At 40.8% G+C, this 17,920-nt stretch overlaps 1 protein-coding gene across 1 annotated transcript in view; it reads left to right on the top strand.

The window, feature by feature from the left end:
- The first annotated feature begins 3,412 nt into the window (after positions 1 to 3,412).
- Positions 3,413 to 17,920, top strand: part of ZRANB1 (zinc finger RANBP2-type containing 1) — a 63,311-nt gene continuing 48,803 nt past the window's right edge. The window contains exon 1 of the mRNA XM_081231298.1: positions 3,413 to 3,555. The gene's annotated coding sequence lies outside the window, so the exon portion shown is untranslated. The remainder of the gene's footprint in view (positions 3,556 to 17,920) is intronic.

The following is a 17,920-nucleotide window of genomic DNA, read 5'->3' as shown; positions in this document are numbered from 1 at the left end:
CATGTTCTTGAGGCTCACCACCCCCTGGGCTTCCAGAACACCTTTTCATCTCCTGGCTTTCTGGCCGATCTTTTTCTCTCCCTTTGGGAGTTTCTCTTTTTCTATCCCACTCCTGTGGCTTCAGTGGCAACTTCTACATAGATAACTCTCTGATGTTTATCTCCAGGTCCAGCCTATCAAATTTTTAGCATTTCCCCCTGCTTACTGCACATCTCTTCCTGAGCCCAGCATCTCAACATACCTCGTCCAGCGGTCAACATCGCCTCTTATTTAGTTCCTCTCCTGTGCTTTGATTCTGACTTTCAATTCTTTCATCTGCCCCAGATTCAGACACCAGAAAACCCTGAAGTTCTATGGTAACCCTATTTCACTTCTGATCCTTCCCTTCCATTCCCACAGCTGCTTTGGTTTTGGGTTCTTGACTCTTAATTGATTTCTCTTTCCCTGATTCTAGTTCTACCCTGGTTTGTCCCACAGGTGTTCCAGGTTAAGGTATAAGTTCTGGCTCTTGCCCGCTCAGAACCTTTCCATGGCTTTCTACTAGTGAAGGAGTTAAGTACAGAGCCACAGTTTGGCATTCAAGGCCTTCACAGCAAGGCAGGAAAAGTAAAATGGAATTTTATGTTCTCTAGGTAGTTTGAAAAACACCTGAAATAAAACTTCAAACAAACTAGTTGTCAACAAAACTATAATGTCCCTACACTTTAGTAAAAGGGTTGTAAGAAAAAGAACACTTTTTTTTGCAACAGTGGATACTTTTTTCCCAAATGAAATATTTCTCAGAAATATATGTAAGGAGAATGATAATTTAATCTCTGTGCCAAACAGCACGAATTAGATCCTTCTTTGTGACAGTGCTGTCTGCTGCATTTGCTGACATCCTTTTTACTCAAATGTGGTGCATTGGGAAGGAGATTTGACTGGGGAATCAAGAGCTTTGTGTTCTAATTTTAGACCTAGATGGTCTGGCTTTTGGTAAGTCACTTAAAATCTCTAGGCATTAGTTTCCACATCTGCAAACTGTTGGTAAGTCACTTAAAATCTCTAGGCATTAGTTTCCACATCTGCAAACTGCAGGTCCGGGACAATGTCGATATCTGGCTGCACATTACAGTCACCTGGGGAGTGTGTTTAAAACATAGCCGGTGCAAACTCTCCTCCTGGGGATGGTTTCAGTAGGTCTGGTTAGGGCCCAGATAGGTATATTTTGAAAAGCTCCTCATGTGTAGCCAGGGCTGAGAACCACTGGCTTGGTAACAAGTGCCTTTTCAGCTTTAACATAGAGTCACTCTTGGATTTGCTCTTCCTCTCAATTACAAGATGGTTTTCATTTGAATTGACTCAGCACATTCTACCTCCTATTGTAATTATGGTTATTTTTGTCCTGTTTCCTATGCTTTAGTTCCCGCAAACGCAGAATGTGTCTTACTCATCTTTGTGTGCTTGTTATTCCTTGACACCTGGACTTTAAGTTTGCTAAACTTCATGAAGTTAATAAGCTTACTTAAACAATATCCCTTTTTCTTAACAAAATGAATTACAACTCAAACTAAACAAAAACACCTGATTCTGTGGTTCTTGGTAACTTGCTGGTGAGCTTCAGGAAGGGCAAGCTGAAGGTTCTCAGAGGCTCTTAAAATATTTTCGAAGTTAAATGTTGGTGGAACCATTTGTTCTTACATAATAATGTGGTTTAATTTTATCTACAATTGTGTTAATTATATGTTTGAGAATGTGTGTTAAGTTTTGTAGGCAAATGACCATTGCAGTTTAAACTCTATTGATGAGTCCTTTAGCAAATAATGTTGCTCTGGGAAGATGGTGGTTATTAAAAATCTCTACATCACAGGAATGGCTGCAAGGGTAAAATATACCACTGATTAGGAAAGAGGTTGTTGATGAGAGGAAGCTATATAAGGTATTTCTCTTCAGTGGCCATAGTGAAGCTATGAGAATACCAGGCATAGTTTTACTAAATGAAGTCACCATCCGAGTTTTAAAAAATCCAGTTAAACTCGGAATAATACATTCTTTCTGTTGAAGCTGAGGCATCCGAAACTTCAGACGCCTCAGTGCTTTTTGACAGTTCTAAGAGGTTTACAACTTTTAAAGACTCTGTGTTTTTACGGTCATTCGAATTCTTGAAATAAAATTTGAAGTATGAAAAATGCAAGGCAAAGTCTCATTGAGAAAAGCAAAGCTCTCCAGCCAGAAAAATATGACATACTCATGGGGTTTTAGTAATTGGGTAAATGACTTAGACTATTTGGCTATATTTACATTAAAAAAAGAAATATACGAAACATCACCATATAACATATTCTCTTTGGAACTTTGGCTCATGTAATTCTCCCAGCAGTTTATTTTTTCCCCATAGCTATGATTTAATCTCTCCCTTACATTTACAATTTACAGTAAAAGCAAACCATTAGAAAATTAGGTTTACCCAATACTAGAGCTAGAAAGTAGTAAAAGAGAGCGAAAAGCAAGGTATCCATGGCTTTTTTAAAAAATTAATTTTATTGAAATATAATTGGCATACAACTCTATGGCTTTTCATCATGAATATATGCATGTACTCAGGTAATACATACATTATAAATTTACACATTCACAAATATAAATGAATAGCTGCCTCGAAGACAGGAATAAAAAAAGACATTGTAAAAAAACGATATATGAAAATGAAATTGTCTCAACCTAAACATTTATCTTCCCTGGTGTCTTATCAAGAGTTTGAAGCTGTATAAGAAAAAGTGATGCAGAATCCGTCACTAAGTAGTTCACTTGGTGAGACTTGGGGGTTGACTTAGAAGTCGGCTATAGGAGCAACAGAGACCGAACACTAGGAGATGTGCAGCCACAAGTACGCCCTCCCGGCCGCCCCGGCTGCGTCCCCGTGACCCGCGCACGCCGCGCCACCGCCTCCCGGCGTGCCCCGAACGTCGCCGAAGTCCCGCAGCCCCAGCCAACCGGCCGCCGCACAGGGGGCGGGACCCGGGGGCCGGCGCGCGCCGCCGCCTCACAATCGGGGCCCGGCGCCGGCGTGACGTCCCCCTTCCGCGGCCCGCCTTCTGCGCCTGGAAAGAGGCGGTCGACCATTGGCTGCGCCGCTGGCGGCCTCGGGGCCAATGACAGGGCGACGAGCGGCGGGGTCTGCCTTGACGTTGTGCTGCTTGCTGTGGGTTTTTTTGGCTCCGGGGCCCTTCACCGCCGCCATTAGGAGCCCGCTGCGCCCGAGGCCACCCCCCCTCCTCTCTCCCCCTCCCCCCCTGTATCCCCCCGCCTCCGTGCCTGTTCTCCGCCCCTCTGCCCCCGCCTCCGGTAGCGGGAGTCGCGCGCGGGCCCGCGGTGACCATGTCCTGACTGAGGGGAGAGGGCGGAGGCGGCAGCAGCGGGGCGGGCGGCGGCGCGGAGGGAGGCGGAGAGGGGCCGGGCTCGGCTCGTCGCCGCGGGCTGCTCGGGGAGTCGCCGCCGCCGCCGCGGCCGCCGGGCGCCGAGCGTCGGACGGGGAGGGGGATCAGGAGCTGGAGGAAGAGCCACCGCCGCCGCCAGGTAACCGGGCCCCGGGAGGGCGCCCCGCTGCAGGCCCCTCGCGGCTCCGCCGCGGCCTGCCCGGACCCCTCGCTCCCTGATGGCGCCCAGGCCGCTGGGTCTCCCGGGCCGTCCGCCAGCGACCCCCGGGGAGGCGTCGGAGGCGAGGAGAGGGGAGGCGGCAAGGTCTGGCCCCGCCGCGCTTCCATCTTGGGCTTTCCCGATGCGGGGACAGGCCCGGGGCTGTGGGAGGGTGGGTCCGCTCGGCTTGTTTACCGGCCATGGATCAGCCGCGGCTGGACGCGCCGCCTGCCCTGCCACCTCTCGTCCGCCAGATTACCCCCCTTCCCCCCGACTTCTTTCCCTGCCACCTCCGGGCTGGGGAGTGGGGTTTCGCTCGCATTCTGCGGTAGGCCCTAAATACTTGGGTCCATCGCCACAAGTTGGTGCTGGTCCCCAAACTTTGGTCCCTTGGCCGCTTCCTCTTCGCCTCCCGCGGTGGCCTTCCGTTGTTGCCTTTTCTGTCTAAGAAAATAAAGATGGGGGGCGACGGGGGTGGGCTGGGGAGGAGGAGCTGGAACTCGTGGCAAGATCGTCTAGCCCTCTCGCTCTCGATAACGATGGTTCCGTGCAACTATTATTTTCTCCGCTGTGGTTTGGTGTGGGTCGTTTCACAGACAAAAGGGCTGTAATGAATACTTGCGTTAAGCACAAGGGACCAGCAGTTTAGGTTCAGCCTGGAAGTTTGAACCGGCCCATTATCTTTGAGATAACACTGGTGTTTTGAAACTCTGGCTGAGAATTTGGTATTTCAGTCAATTGATTCCATAACTCCGTAGGCTATCAGGTTAAACGCCGTCCCCTCCATCCAATATTTTGGTCTATTTGCTCACCGTATGATCTGTTATGTTGTTGTCAGTAAATTTAATGTACAGTTGAAGAGAAATCTTTACCTCTTGGAAACGTTATATAATGAGTGTTTTTTCTATTTGAAGTCTCTTTTTTTAGTTGACTTCTTTATCACTTGTGCGACCTCAGGGGTACCCATGTTTTGATCAAACGTGGATGACTCAGTATTCAAACCATAAGCCAGGGGAAACCATAAGGAATATTGATCTTGGCTTGTGCCAGGGGTCTTAGGAAAGTCATTAAACTAGGTTTGTGAAAAATTAAGCTGGATCTCTCCTCCTGGTTTACTAATATTATTAATTAAATGAGGCAATTGTAAAGAAATCTAGAATCCTGATTCCCCCTTGATTTTTGGATCTTATGATATGCAGTCACCTTCTTATACTAAAGTTTCCTAACATTATTTTTATAGGCTGTCAGGGGGACTGAGAGGACAGTAATGGCACATTTTAATCTTTGGGGAGGATATTTGAATGTCATGAGGGATTTTTATTTCTGTTGATGTTTCAACACCTTTTGTTAATGCTTCAGAACATTGAGACACCCATTTATTTACTCTTGAAATGTGTTTGGGTTAGTATGATGAACTCGTTCATGGTAGCTTATGGCCTTGATCCAGCTCTGTATGCTGATAAGGGTTTGGCATATTGCATTTAAAGTCTGAGGATTAGCATAGTTTTGGAACTCATGATCCAGATGTAGGATATTTGAGGTAAATTGCCTCCTGTGTGTAACTGATATAGTGAGAGCTCTTCAATGTGCTTTATACTTATATCGCTTTTATAGTAGATGGAGGCTTTAAATAAACGGGAGCTGCAAAAGTAGACCACTGTAGCTTTTTATTTAACTTGGTTCAGTGTTATTATTTGAGCATTGCCGCTCACTTCCCTCCTTCCCCAATAATAAGCTTTTGCACCTGGGCTTTGAATACGTTTTCTCCCAGTGATGTGTTTCACCTGGAATATTTGTGCTCTGCTAATGCCTTGGGTAAATAATATCTTGCACATGTTAACACTCACCTTCTCACATCACAACATAAAAAGTTCCAGAACTCTCCTTGTTACATGCAAAGTAAGGTTTAAGCTCCTTGGTGTGGTTTTCAGGTTTCTCTGTAATCTGGCCCTGATGCATTCTTCATTCTTAACTCATTTCTTCCCTTTGTGAATCTTTAGTTCCAGCCAAACTAACTTGTTTGTTGTTCCTGTGAAGTCCCTCCTCTTGGCCTTTCTTTGTGCCTTTCTTTCTGTTTGAAACTCTTTTCTGCTTGTATTCACGGATACTCCCTTTACTCTGGGCCCAGTCGAATCCCAGTCCTGTCTCTTGAGAAACCTTTTTGACTAGTTCAACCCCAAGGGATCTATTCATACCTCTCCTGTGTGGGACTGTTTTCTTCTTCTTCTTTTTTTTTTCTTAGCATATGCTAGCCTGGATTTCAGTTTATCTTTTTATGTTTTTATTCGGCTTCCCAATTAGATTTTTAAGACCTTTGAGGAGTGGGTATGAACCCTAAACCATGTATCTGTGGAGATCATATATTAAGCACTGAAGATATGAATACATTGAAAAAGTATTTTGGTTATAGAGTTGTTCTAGAATATGAAGTTTGTACTCCTCTGAGTATTGGAGTTGCTAATTTCAAAGTTGGACTTCGATGTTTTTTATTCTTTTTTTTTTTTTTTTTTTTTTTTTTGCGGTACGCGGGCCTCTCACTGTTGTGGCCTCTCCCATTGCGGAGCACAGGCTCCGGACACGCAGGCTCAGCGGCCATGGCTCAAGGGCCCAGCCGCTCCGCGGCATGTGGGATCTTCCCGGACCGGGGCACGAACCCGTGTGCCCTGCATCGGCAGGCGGACTCTCAACCACTGCGCCACCAGGGAAGCCCCTCTATGTCTTTTTTTTTTTTTTAAATATTTATTTATTTATTTATTTATTTTTGGCTGTGTTGGGTCTTCGTTTCTGTGCGAGGGCTTTCTCTAGTTGTGGCAAGTGGGGGCCACTCCTCATCGCGGTGCACGGGCCTCTCACTATCGCGGCCTCTCTTGTTGTGGAGCACAGGCTCCAGACGCGCAGGCTCAGTAATTGTGGCTCACGGGGCTAGTTGCTCCGCGGCATGTGGGATCTTCCCAGACCAGGGCTCGAACCCGTGTCCCCTGCATTGGCAGGCAGATTCTCAACCACTGCGCCACCAGGGAAGCCCTATGTCTTTTTTTAATTAAAAATTTTAGGTGTGAACATATTTCAGATTTGATTTTAATTTTTTAGAGCAGTTTTAGGTTCACACCAAAAGTTCTTGTGTCCTTTTTTTAAAAACTTCCCATCATTCTTTGAGAACTGATTTTTAAAAAAAATGTTTCCTGGATATTAGTGACTAAAAAACATTGTTGAGAAGTAGATTTTTAAAAATAATCTTTAGTTTTTAGAGCAGTTTAGGTTCACAGCAAAATTGAGCAGAAAGTACAGAGAGTTCTTATACCCTCCCCGCCTCCACACATGCATAACCTCTCCCACTATCAACATCCTGCAACTGAGTGGTACATTTGTTATGTTGATGAATCTACCATGACACATAATTATCAACCAGAGTCCATAGTTTACATTAAGGTTTGTTCTTGGTATGTACACTTTATGGGTTTTGACAAATGTATAATGACATGTATCTACCATTATAGTATTGTACGGAATAGTTTCACTGCCCTAAAAATCCTCTGTATTCTGCCTATGCATCCCTCCCCCTCGCCAACCCCTGGCAACCAGTGATCTTTGTCTCCATAGTTTTGCCTTTTCCAGAATGTTATATAGTTGGAATCAAACAGTTTATAGCCATTTCAGATGGGCTTCTTTCACTTAGTAATATGCATTTAAGGTTCCTCCATGTCTCTTCATGGCTTGCTGGCTCGTTTCTCTTTAGTGCTGAATAATATTTCCTTGTCTGGATGTACCACAGTTTATTTATCCATTCACTTATACTGAACTTTGGTTGCTTGCAAGTTTTGGCAGTTATGAATAAAGCTGCATCCATGTGCAGGTTTTTGTGTGGACTTAAAATTTCAACTCCTTTGAGTAAATACAAGATGCACAATTGCTAGGACATGTGGTAAGAGTATGTTTAGTTTTGTAAGAAACTGCAGAACTCTCTTCCTAACTTGGCTATACCACTTTGCATTCCTATCAGCAATGAATGAGAGGTCTTGTTGATCTATATCCTTGTCAGCATTTGATGTTGTCAGTGTTCTGGATTTTGGCCAATCTAATAGGTGTAAAGTGGTATCTCGTTGCTGTTTTAATTTGCAGTTCTCTAATGAGGTATTGTTTGCCATCTGTATATCTTCCTTGAAGTGTCTGTTCAGGTCTTTGCCCATGTTTTAATTAGTTTTTTTTTTTTTATTGTTGAGTTTCAAGAGTTCTTTGTATAGTTTGGATAACAGTCCTTTATCAGATATGTCTTTTGCAAATATTTTCTCCTATTTTTTGGGCTTATCTTTTGTCATTCTCTTGACAATGTCTTTTGTAGAACAGAACTTTTTAATTTTAACAAATCTAGTTTATCAAGTATATTTTTCATGGATTGTGTCTTTGGTGTTTTATCTAAAAAGTCATTGGCATAGTCAAGGTCATCTAGATTTCCCGTTTAGGTCTATGATCCATTTTGAGTTAATTTTTGTGAAGGGTATGAGGTCTATGTCTAAGAGTCTTTTTTTTTTGTTTTTTGTTTTTGCATGTGGATGTCCAGTGGTTTCAGCACCATTTTTTGAAAAGACTTTCTTTTTTCCATTGTATTGCCTTTACTTCTTTGTCAAATATCAGTTGACTCTATATATGTGGGTGTATTTCTGGGCTCTCTGTTCTATTCCATTGATCTGTTTTTCCGTTCTTTCGCCAGTGTTTTGATTACTGTAGTTGTATAGTAAGTGTAGAAGTCAGGGTAGTTAGTCCTCTGACTTTTTTTTTTTTTTTTCCTTCAGTACTGTGTTGGTTATTCTTACTGTTTGGTTATTCTGGATATTATGCTTCTCCATATAAACTTTAGAATCAGTTTGTCGGTACCCACAAACTTGCTGGAATTTTGATTGGGGTTGCATTGAATCTTTTGATCAAGCTGGGGAGAACTGAGATTTTGACAATATTGAGTCTTCTTATCCATGAACGTGAACTGAGATTTTGACAATATTGAGTCTTCTTATCCATGAACGTGAAGTATCTCTCCATTTATTTAGTTCTTGGATTTTTTTTTTTTTTTTTTTTGCGGTATGCGGGCCTCTCACTGTTGTGGCCTCTCCCGTTGCGGAGCACAGGCTCCGGACGCGCAGGCTCAGCAGCCATGGCTCACGGGCCCAGCTGCTCCGCGGCATGTGGGATCTTCCCGGACCGGGGCACGAACCCGTGTCCCCTGCATCGGCAGGCGGACTCTCAACCACTGCGCCACCAGGGAAGCCCTAGTTCTCGGATTTCTTTCATCAGAGTTTTGTAGTTTTCCTGATATAGATCTTGTACATATTTTGTTAGATTTATACTTATGTAATTCAGTTTTGGGAGTGCTACTGTAAATGGCGATGTGTTTTAAATTTCAAATTCCATTTGTTCATTGCTGGTATATAGGAAAGCAATTTACTTATTTAACCTGTATCCTGCAACCTTGTTATAATCCTGTATTAGCTGCAGGAGTTTTGTCGATTGTTTTGGATTTTCTTCACAGACAATCATGTCATCTGCGAATAAAAACAATTTTATTTGTTACTTTCCAATCTGTATTCTTTTTATTTTCTTTTCTTGTTTTACAGTATTAGCAGGAATTTCCAGTTTGACCCTGGAAAGGAGTAGTGAGATTACTAATTGCCTTATTACTAATTACTTATTGCTTATTATTACTTATTGCTTTATTACTAATATCAGCTGGAAAGTTTCTCGTTTCTCACCATTAAGTTAGGTGTAGGTATTTTGTACATGCCCTTTATCACATTGAGAAGGTTCCCGTGAAACCTGCTGAGAGGTTTTTTTTTCTTTAAAATCATGTTGGATTTTGTCAAATGCCTTTTCTGCATGTATGCATGTGATCCTGTGATTTTCTTTTTTGTTTTTTTCTTCTTTAGCCTGTTGATAGGATGGGTTACGTTAATTGATTTTTGAACATTGAACTAGCCTTAGCCTTGCATATCTGGAATAAACCCCACTTGGTTGTGGTATAGAATTCTTTTTATACATCGTTGGATTTAATTTGCTAATATTTTGTTGAGGGTTTTTGCCTCTGTGTTCATGAGAGACATTGAAAAGACAGATTTTTATCACTTCAGTTTAAGTCTGTCTTGGTTTCTGATGTGTGATATTCATTTTCAAGTTTAGCATGAAAGAAACTTTGGTTCATATTTTGATATATTTCCTCTGTTTAGTGAACCATACCTGCAACTGGTAAAAAGAAGCTATATTCATAAGTTTACCAAATGTTTTAACATTGCGTCTCAAATACAAGCTCAGATGTTTTACTAGTAGTTTCAGCAGTCATAAAATTATTCTGTAAAATTGCTATAAAAGTTTGTAAATGCTTACTCTCAGTTTCTCTACAGACTAGTAAACAGTGTGTAGAATAGCACAGGGCCCTGGACTGTTAACAATATACAGTATACTGCTTCTTGCTCCTTTTCTAGTCTTAGCAATCTAAGCCTTAATTCTTAGTCTATAATAGCATTTGTTACCTTCTTGATAGAGTTTTAAAACTTTTCATTATGAAAAATTCCAAACATATATACATATAGAGAGACTAGGAGAATGAATTCTCATGTATCCATCACCCAGTTAACAACATATGGCCAGTCTTGTTTCATTTATATTCTTCTTGCTTCTTCCCAGTGGATTATTTTAAAGCAAATTCAAGCCATTTTATAACATTGTAAATAATTCAGTATGTGTCTCTTAAGGGAAAAGTACTCTTTTAGAAAAATAGGTACCATACTGTTAATCACACCTTAACATTTTAATAACTTCTTAATATCAAATCAGTGTTCAAATTAATTTTTAACATGTATATAAGTTTTAATATACACACACCCATAGGAATTTGCTGATTGCATCTCCACGGAAATCAGTTCGTTCCTCTATCCCCTGTGATCCTGTGAACTGGTAGTTAGATCTGGAAGCTTGATCACATTCAGGTTTGATAACTGTTACTTTTATTTGGCACAGATAATTCATAGGTGGTATGATGTATGGATGTATGATATAGCTTTGTTTTAGAAATAGGATTTTGTTACTGCTTAGATACATTAAGTGATCCTTAATATTAAGTATATATTTTAAAATTTGAGCTTGTCACTTGTCACAGATGGAGCAGGGAAAAGTTAAAAAATGTTTTAATTAACTTTGGAAATAGAGTATTTGCAAAATAAATTGAATAAACAAGATTTTAAAGTGAATCTTTTTAAAAAAATTTTTATTGGAGTATAGTTGATTTGCAATGTTGTGTTAGTTTCAGGTGTACAGCAAAGTGAATCAATTATACATATATCCACTCTTTTTTAGATTCTTTTCCCATATATGCCATTAAAGAGTATTGAGTAGAGTTCCCTGTGCTATACAGTAGGTTCTTATCTATTTTATATATAAATTCCAACCTCCCAATTTATCGTCCCCCTTAAAGTGAGTCTTTACATAGAAGAATGTGAGACTTTGGAGATTCTGGAGGTCATCTTGTTTAACTCATTTATTTTTTCACAGATGGGAAAATGGAAGCTCTTAGAGATAAAAATGACTTATTAACTATCTCACAGATAGTCATTCTTTGCTTTTCTTTAACAAAAGGTCATGTATAGGTAGTGTGATTAATACACACCTGTCATTTGGGGAGACTTTTCCCTTTTTCAGTTGTCTCAATGCAAATGGGGGCTTTATTATTTTAATTGACGTACAGTGGTTTCTTTAGTAATCTGGATTAGTGTATTGGTTTAAGAGAAGTCAGGCTGACTTTTATTAATAATATTTTCTTCCCCAGGGATTGCCTCCAAAATAAAAAATACTTAAGGCATTTTATAGTCTAAAGTCGTGATAAATACCTCAGATTGGTGGGGGTTTTTTTCCACTCAATTTTACATGGAAAATTTAGTATATCTTGTTTTATAAATAACTTTTTAGGTCCTACTTACTTAACTTTTTAGGCATTTTGCAGTAGTTCTCAATCTAGATAAGCTTTGGGAAGATTCTCTGTAATTTTGAAAAGCTAAAATGTGAGCAAAATGGGTGTGAACAAGTTTTTTTATTTTTTTAAGTTTGCTTGTTTAGATATTGTATGTTATTGGTTATCTAGGAAAGACTGTTTAGTGAGGCACTACATGCAGTTTATTAATTGTCCAAATTCTGGATAATGGGAATAAGTGACTATGGGCTGCAGTATAAATGTATTTTTATTACATTGTCTGTCTGGTACAGACTTTGGAGCCAGAATGCCCAGGTTCAAATCCTGGCTCTGCCACTTAGTAGCTTTGTGACTTTTGGGCAAGTTACTTAACTTCTCTTTTCCTGTTTCCAGTCTTTAAAATTGGAGATAATAGTAGTACCTGTTTCATAGGGTTCTGAAGATTAGATTACCTGACGTATAGGTACAGTGCTTAGAACAGTGTCTGGCATACGGTAAATGCTTAAGTGTTAGCTATTTTCTTTTCTTAGTTGGACAAGGCTGACCCTGGCAAAGTTGTGAAGTAGACAGAGTTGGCCTGGACATACATCCATCTCTAATGGTTGGGTAAGCAGTCCTTTCAACCTGCTGCTGTCTTTGGCATTCCTTCCCAGGTTGCCCTTTGCTAAACTTTTGCCTACTTATTCTCCCTGTCTCTGCAATGAAAATCCAACTCACAAAATCCCCACCCTACTTTGCTGTTATTCATTACAGTAGGAATTGTGAAAAAAGTAATCTGATTGAATGACTTCGCACTATTAATAAGTAACACCTGTAAATAATTTGTCTTTATAAAATAAGTTTTAATTCAACTAACTTTAGGGGATTAGATGTTAGGGAAAGTGACAAAAAGAAATTTGAATAGAGTCGAGGCGTTGGGAACAAGATGTTTTTGGACAAGACAGTAGCTCTGAGTTGGTGTTGCCTTGGGACATTTCATTCGTTTGTGCCTGCTTTTCAAATCGTTTTCTTTCTTTTGTATTAGAACTCAGTGATTATTTAAAAATTTCTACCCCTCCTTTCTCTGTCACATAGATAACATAATGTTTGGTTAAAAAGGTGGCCTTTAGTTGGACTAGGTTTAGTAGTGACTGTTGGTTGGTTCCTGTGGATATTGTTAATTGGTAATAATTTGTTCAGTGTGAACAGAGAATAGATGCGATGATAAAAGAAATCAACTTCTGAATGAAGTAGCATGTTCACAGCTTTTCCGAAAGTTGTTTTAATATATTTTAAATGCTGGCTTTATATGCAGTCTTGGAGATAATCTCCCCATTTCCATGTACGTTTAAGAAGGCCGTAGTCATCTTTCATCTACTTAAATTGCAGGTGTCCTGAGTACAAGGACAGTATTTTGTCTACGTGGTTATATCTCTCCACGTTTCTGAGTGCGTAGTAGACCTTCAGTAACTTGTCATAGGTTGTTAACGTTCAATTAGTTTTGTTTGGAATTATAATTTGGGTTACGTGATTGACCTCTGATGTCTCTGAAACTGTGTAAAGGAATCATGCTAAGATGGGTTCTACAGTAGCTCAAGATGGATCTATCTATCTATGTATCTATCTGTTACTTCTCCTTTCTTTCTAGTTACTGTCTAGGAACTGGAGAGTACAGAGGAAGTTGATGAAATTACAGATAAAGCCCTAGTATATAAAGAGGTAGAATTCCTCCAGAAATGACTAGAAGATAGATTTTTTAAAAGGAGCATTACTATTGTTTTGTGTAAGATTCGACACACTGTAAGTTAATTTTGTGTCTATATATCTTCCATTCTAATCAGTGGATTACTAATTATCCAGCAGTTTAAAGAAAAACCATTAGCATTGTAGCTGTTATTAGTTTTCCTAATTAACACCATGTTGACTTATTGAAATGTAAACTTTATTTTTGTTACATTTTAAGGACTTAGGTTTGGTGGAATGAAGTTAGATGTACTGGTAATTGCCTTAGTTAATTAAGGCATAGTGCCAGTGAGGCCAAGGTCACCATGACAGGTGTTATTTAACTGTTATTATTTTAACTATTATTTTAACCAGAATAATTTTGTCTAGCTTGTCCACACATTCCTTGGAAGGGGCCTTCTTAGCAAATCTCATTAGATGCAGATGACACAGATAACAGTGATCTCTGTTTGGGAGGAAGGTCAGCATATTTTTGGGTCTCACTGATGCTTAACCATGTATACATAATTTCACAAAGATTTAGGACTTTCAGAGGACATTTAGTGATCACAAAGGTTTGTGCACTTGTGCCCTTAACACCACAGGACTTGAATAGATAACCAGCTCATGCGTGCCTTGGCTTGGTACCTAGGTGTTAGAGGCAGACACTTTGTACTGAGGTCTTACCACAGGAGTGGATCCCATCCTCTAGAATTTCTCCTTTTTCTTGAAATTGCTCAAAAGCTCCACTCCTTTCTTTGTTCAGGTCACTCAACATGGTCTCTTCTCTGGATTTTACTAAACATAGGGCTGGTCCACATTCCATGCCACTAGAATCCCTGAGCCAAAGTATGTATGTATGTATGTGTGTATTTATTTATTTATGGCTATTGGTTCTTTGTTGCTGCACACGAACTTCTCTAGTTGTGGCGAGTGGGGGCTACTCTTCGTTGCGGTGCGCGGGCTTCTCATTGCGGTGGCTTCTCTTGTTGCGGAGCACGGGCTGTAGGTGCGCGGCCTTCAGTCATTGTGGCGTGTTGGGCTCAGTAGTTGTGGCTCGCGGGCTCTAGAGTGCAGACTCAGTAGTTGTGACGCACGGGCTTAGTTGCTCCGTGGCACATGGGATCTTCCCGGGCCAGGGCTCGAACCTGTTTTCCCCTGCATTGGCAGGCTGATTCTCAACCACTGTGCCACCAGGGAAATCCCTGAGCCAAAGTTTTTGAAAGCTTGACTACCTGATTGAAAATTGAGGGGAGGAAATGATATGGGGAAGACACACAAGTCAGTGTTCCAGAAACTAGCCCCAAGAAGACATACAGTAGGTGCCAAATGTCGATAGAAGTGTGGTTGCTTGGAGTGTACTTGAAATGATTTGAAAAAACTTTACGAGAGAGATGAATTAGAACTGAACCTTAAAGGATGGGTAGGATTCGCCAGAACTGAGCGTGTGCCTGTTGTGCTTGCTTTTCTAAGGTAGTGCCTTCACGTGTGTATTGTGGAGGAATGGTGGTGCCTGAATGAGTCTGGGGTGTGTGTGGTGTGTTTGTATGCTGGTAAGGAGTTGAGAGTTTATTCTGTTACAGAAGAGCTTCAGAAAGAGGGACTTGTTATTAGGAGGATTATTTTGGTAACGGTGAGCTGGATGGATTTAGAAAGGGAAGGCGCTTAGGAGGCTATTATAAAGTAGTTCTGAACTGAACTGCAGAAGGGTTGATGGCAGCTGAAATGGAAAGAAAAGGACTGATTGGACAGAAACCACTAGAAAGAATCTATGGGGAGAAGGCAGAATTCAAGATAAGTCTGAGTTTCTGTGCTGGGTGCAGTAGTATTAGTGGTGTCCTTAATGGAAACTGGAGAGAGAAGTCAGGCTAGGGGTTTGTTGTGAGAGGAAGATAAGAGGATTTTAATAAAGGATGTGACAAGGTATTAGAGCCCGGAAATGAGGTGAGATTTGTAGATAGAGGGTTCACCAGTGCTTCTAGTTTTAGCTCTTTTTTAAAAAAGTAAATTTATTTATTTTATTTATTTATTTTTGGCTGCATTGGGTCTTCGTTGCTGCACGCGGGCTTTCTCTAGTTGCGGCGAGCAGGGGCTACTCTTCGTTGCGGTGCGCGGGCTTCTCATTGCGGTGGCTTCTCTCCTTGTGGAGCACGGGCTCTAGGCGCGCGGGCTTCAGTAGTTGTGGTGCGTGGGCTCTAGAGCGCAGGCTCAGTAGTTGGGGCGCACGGGCTTAGTTGCTCCGCAGCATGTGGGATCTTCCCGGACCAAGGCTCAAACCCGTGTCCCCTGCATTGGCAGGCGGATTCTTTTTTTTTTTTCGATACGTGGGCCTCTCACTGTTGTGGCCTCTTCCGTTGCGGAGCACAGGCTCCGGATGCGCAGGCTCAGCAGCCATGGCTCACGGGCCCAGCCGCTCTGCGGCATGTGGGATCTTCCCGGACCGGGGCACGAACCCGTGTCCCCTGCATCGGCAGGCGGACTCTCAACTACTGTGCCACCAGGGAAGCCCCGCTTCTAGTTTTAGCTTTCATCTTTATTCCCCTAAAATGCTTTCTGAGCATTTTTAAATCTTCACAGATATATGTTAATTAATATTTATATCAACAATTTATATTAATGAATTAATATTTATATTACTAAATATAGACTTGATATTAATAAAGCTAATATAAAACTGAAAGACTGTCAGTCCTTCCTTTGGATAACTGCTCATCATTTGACACTAACTGACAACTGAACTTCTCTCAGTTTGTTTCACAAGGAGTTTGTGCTTGGTGTGGATCATTTCACTTCTCTAGTTCTCTCTCATAGGGTTTTAGCAGATGGTTGGGGGAATTTGTAGTGTAGCTACAATGTTGAGTAATTGACTTCAAAATAGGTAGGTTTATTCTACACTGTTTAGTAATGCTTCACAAGTATCGTCTAGTTAATTCACTACTAAGCATGACAGTGTAAAAAATGCTCAGTTATGAGCCCTCCCTTTCCCGCCACTAACCCATACATCATAATGCTCATGCTTTTATTATTGTTTGAGCTGGGAAGTATATAATCAAAAGCAGTTATGAATCTAATACTAGAAAATGGTTGCTATACTTGGAGACATTATTCAGTCTGTCTGCAGGTAGAGGTTGATGTATAAATAGATTCATGGACTCTTTGATCCACAAGATGGGATCTGCTGATACTGCATTTGAACCAAGGAATATTTGTTTTAAGAGTAGCACTTGTGTCTAGCTCTGCTTAAAGAAGATCCATGTTATACAGATTTTATTGTTTCTTTGTGTACCGATGAATTGAAGTATGATTCACTGGCTAGAATTTGGAAATCTGTATTTTATGCAGAAGTAGACTTGTAAATTAAATTTACTTGGGTATATGAATATATGTTAACTTGAAAGATATTTAGTAATTGTTTTATTTCAATGCACATTATTAACTCTCAGAGCTGTTTGCTATTAAAAGTTATTTCATGTTCTGTTTGACATCTGGTAGAAAAAGTGTACTCTGTTAATTTCACCTCAATAATGCAAAATCACATAGTTGAACTGATGTTATCTTTACTCTTCCATTCCATTTACTGTTACCACAGGTACAGATGACTCTCTCAGATAATCCTCTCCAATGAATTTTAGCTTTTGGTTATGAAAAAACAGTAATCCTAAGACAACGTCTTAATTCTCCATAGAGTTGGTACCGTGTACATCGTCATCTAATATAATGCACTTATCTTAAGACTCTTTTTTAATTTTTTGGCCGCACCACGCAGCATGTGTGATCTTAGTTCCCCCACCAGGGATCGAACCCGTGCCCCCTGCATTGGAAGCACTGGACCGCCAGGGAAGTCCCAAAACTCTTGAGCTTGGTTTTGGTATTGCTCAGTTACCTGAATTTTTGGGAGGGGTAGGCTATTTACCAGGCATATATGACAATGATTCTTTATTTTTTAATGACAGGTTTCTCTTTTGTTTGTTTTTTGTCAGACATGAACATTTAAGTATGTTATGCTGGCACATTAATTCCATGAAGATTAGTTAATGTAAGGCCACAGAGTATTTAGTTGAGCCTACATCAAAGTAAGACTTAACAAAGCAAGCATGAATTTTGGAATGTGAATATTTTAAATGAAATACTGAAATTACTTATAGCCTTGGATATGTTCATTATTTAATTTTTTTTTTTTTTTAGACTTTATTTATTATTTTCTTTGATGTACGCGGGCCTCTCAACTGCTGTGGCCTCTCCCATTGCGGAGCACAGGCTTCAGACGTGCAGGCTCAGCGGCTATGGCTCACGGGCCCAGCCGCTCCGTGGCATGTGGGATCTTCCCGGACCGGGGCACGAGCCCGCGTCCCCTGCATCGGCAGGCGGACTCTCAACCACTGCGCCACCAGGGAGGCCCCATGTCATTTGTTTTTGTCATAAGTTTCTGCTTGCTCATTTTAGTTTACAATAGCATGAGCAAGTAATTTATTTATATTTAATTCCTGAGAAACCAAAGGAAGAAACTGCCTAATGAATATGAAAGTTGCCATTAAATCTCAATTGTCCATTTTATGGATGCTTTTATGATTATAGTCTTTGCCCCTCAACACACCTTTGGATCGCTGTCAAATGGTGTTTAATCAGTATGTACAAACTAAAGTGAAAAATCTAAGC

This window comes from Mesoplodon bidens (assembly GCF_964165515.1).
Source record: "Mesoplodon bidens genome assembly, chromosome: 1".
NCBI lineage: Eukaryota > Metazoa > Chordata > Mammalia > Artiodactyla > Ziphiidae > Mesoplodon > Mesoplodon bidens.
Note: the sequence above shows the minus strand (reverse complement) of the source record. Positions and strands in the feature narration are given on the sequence as shown.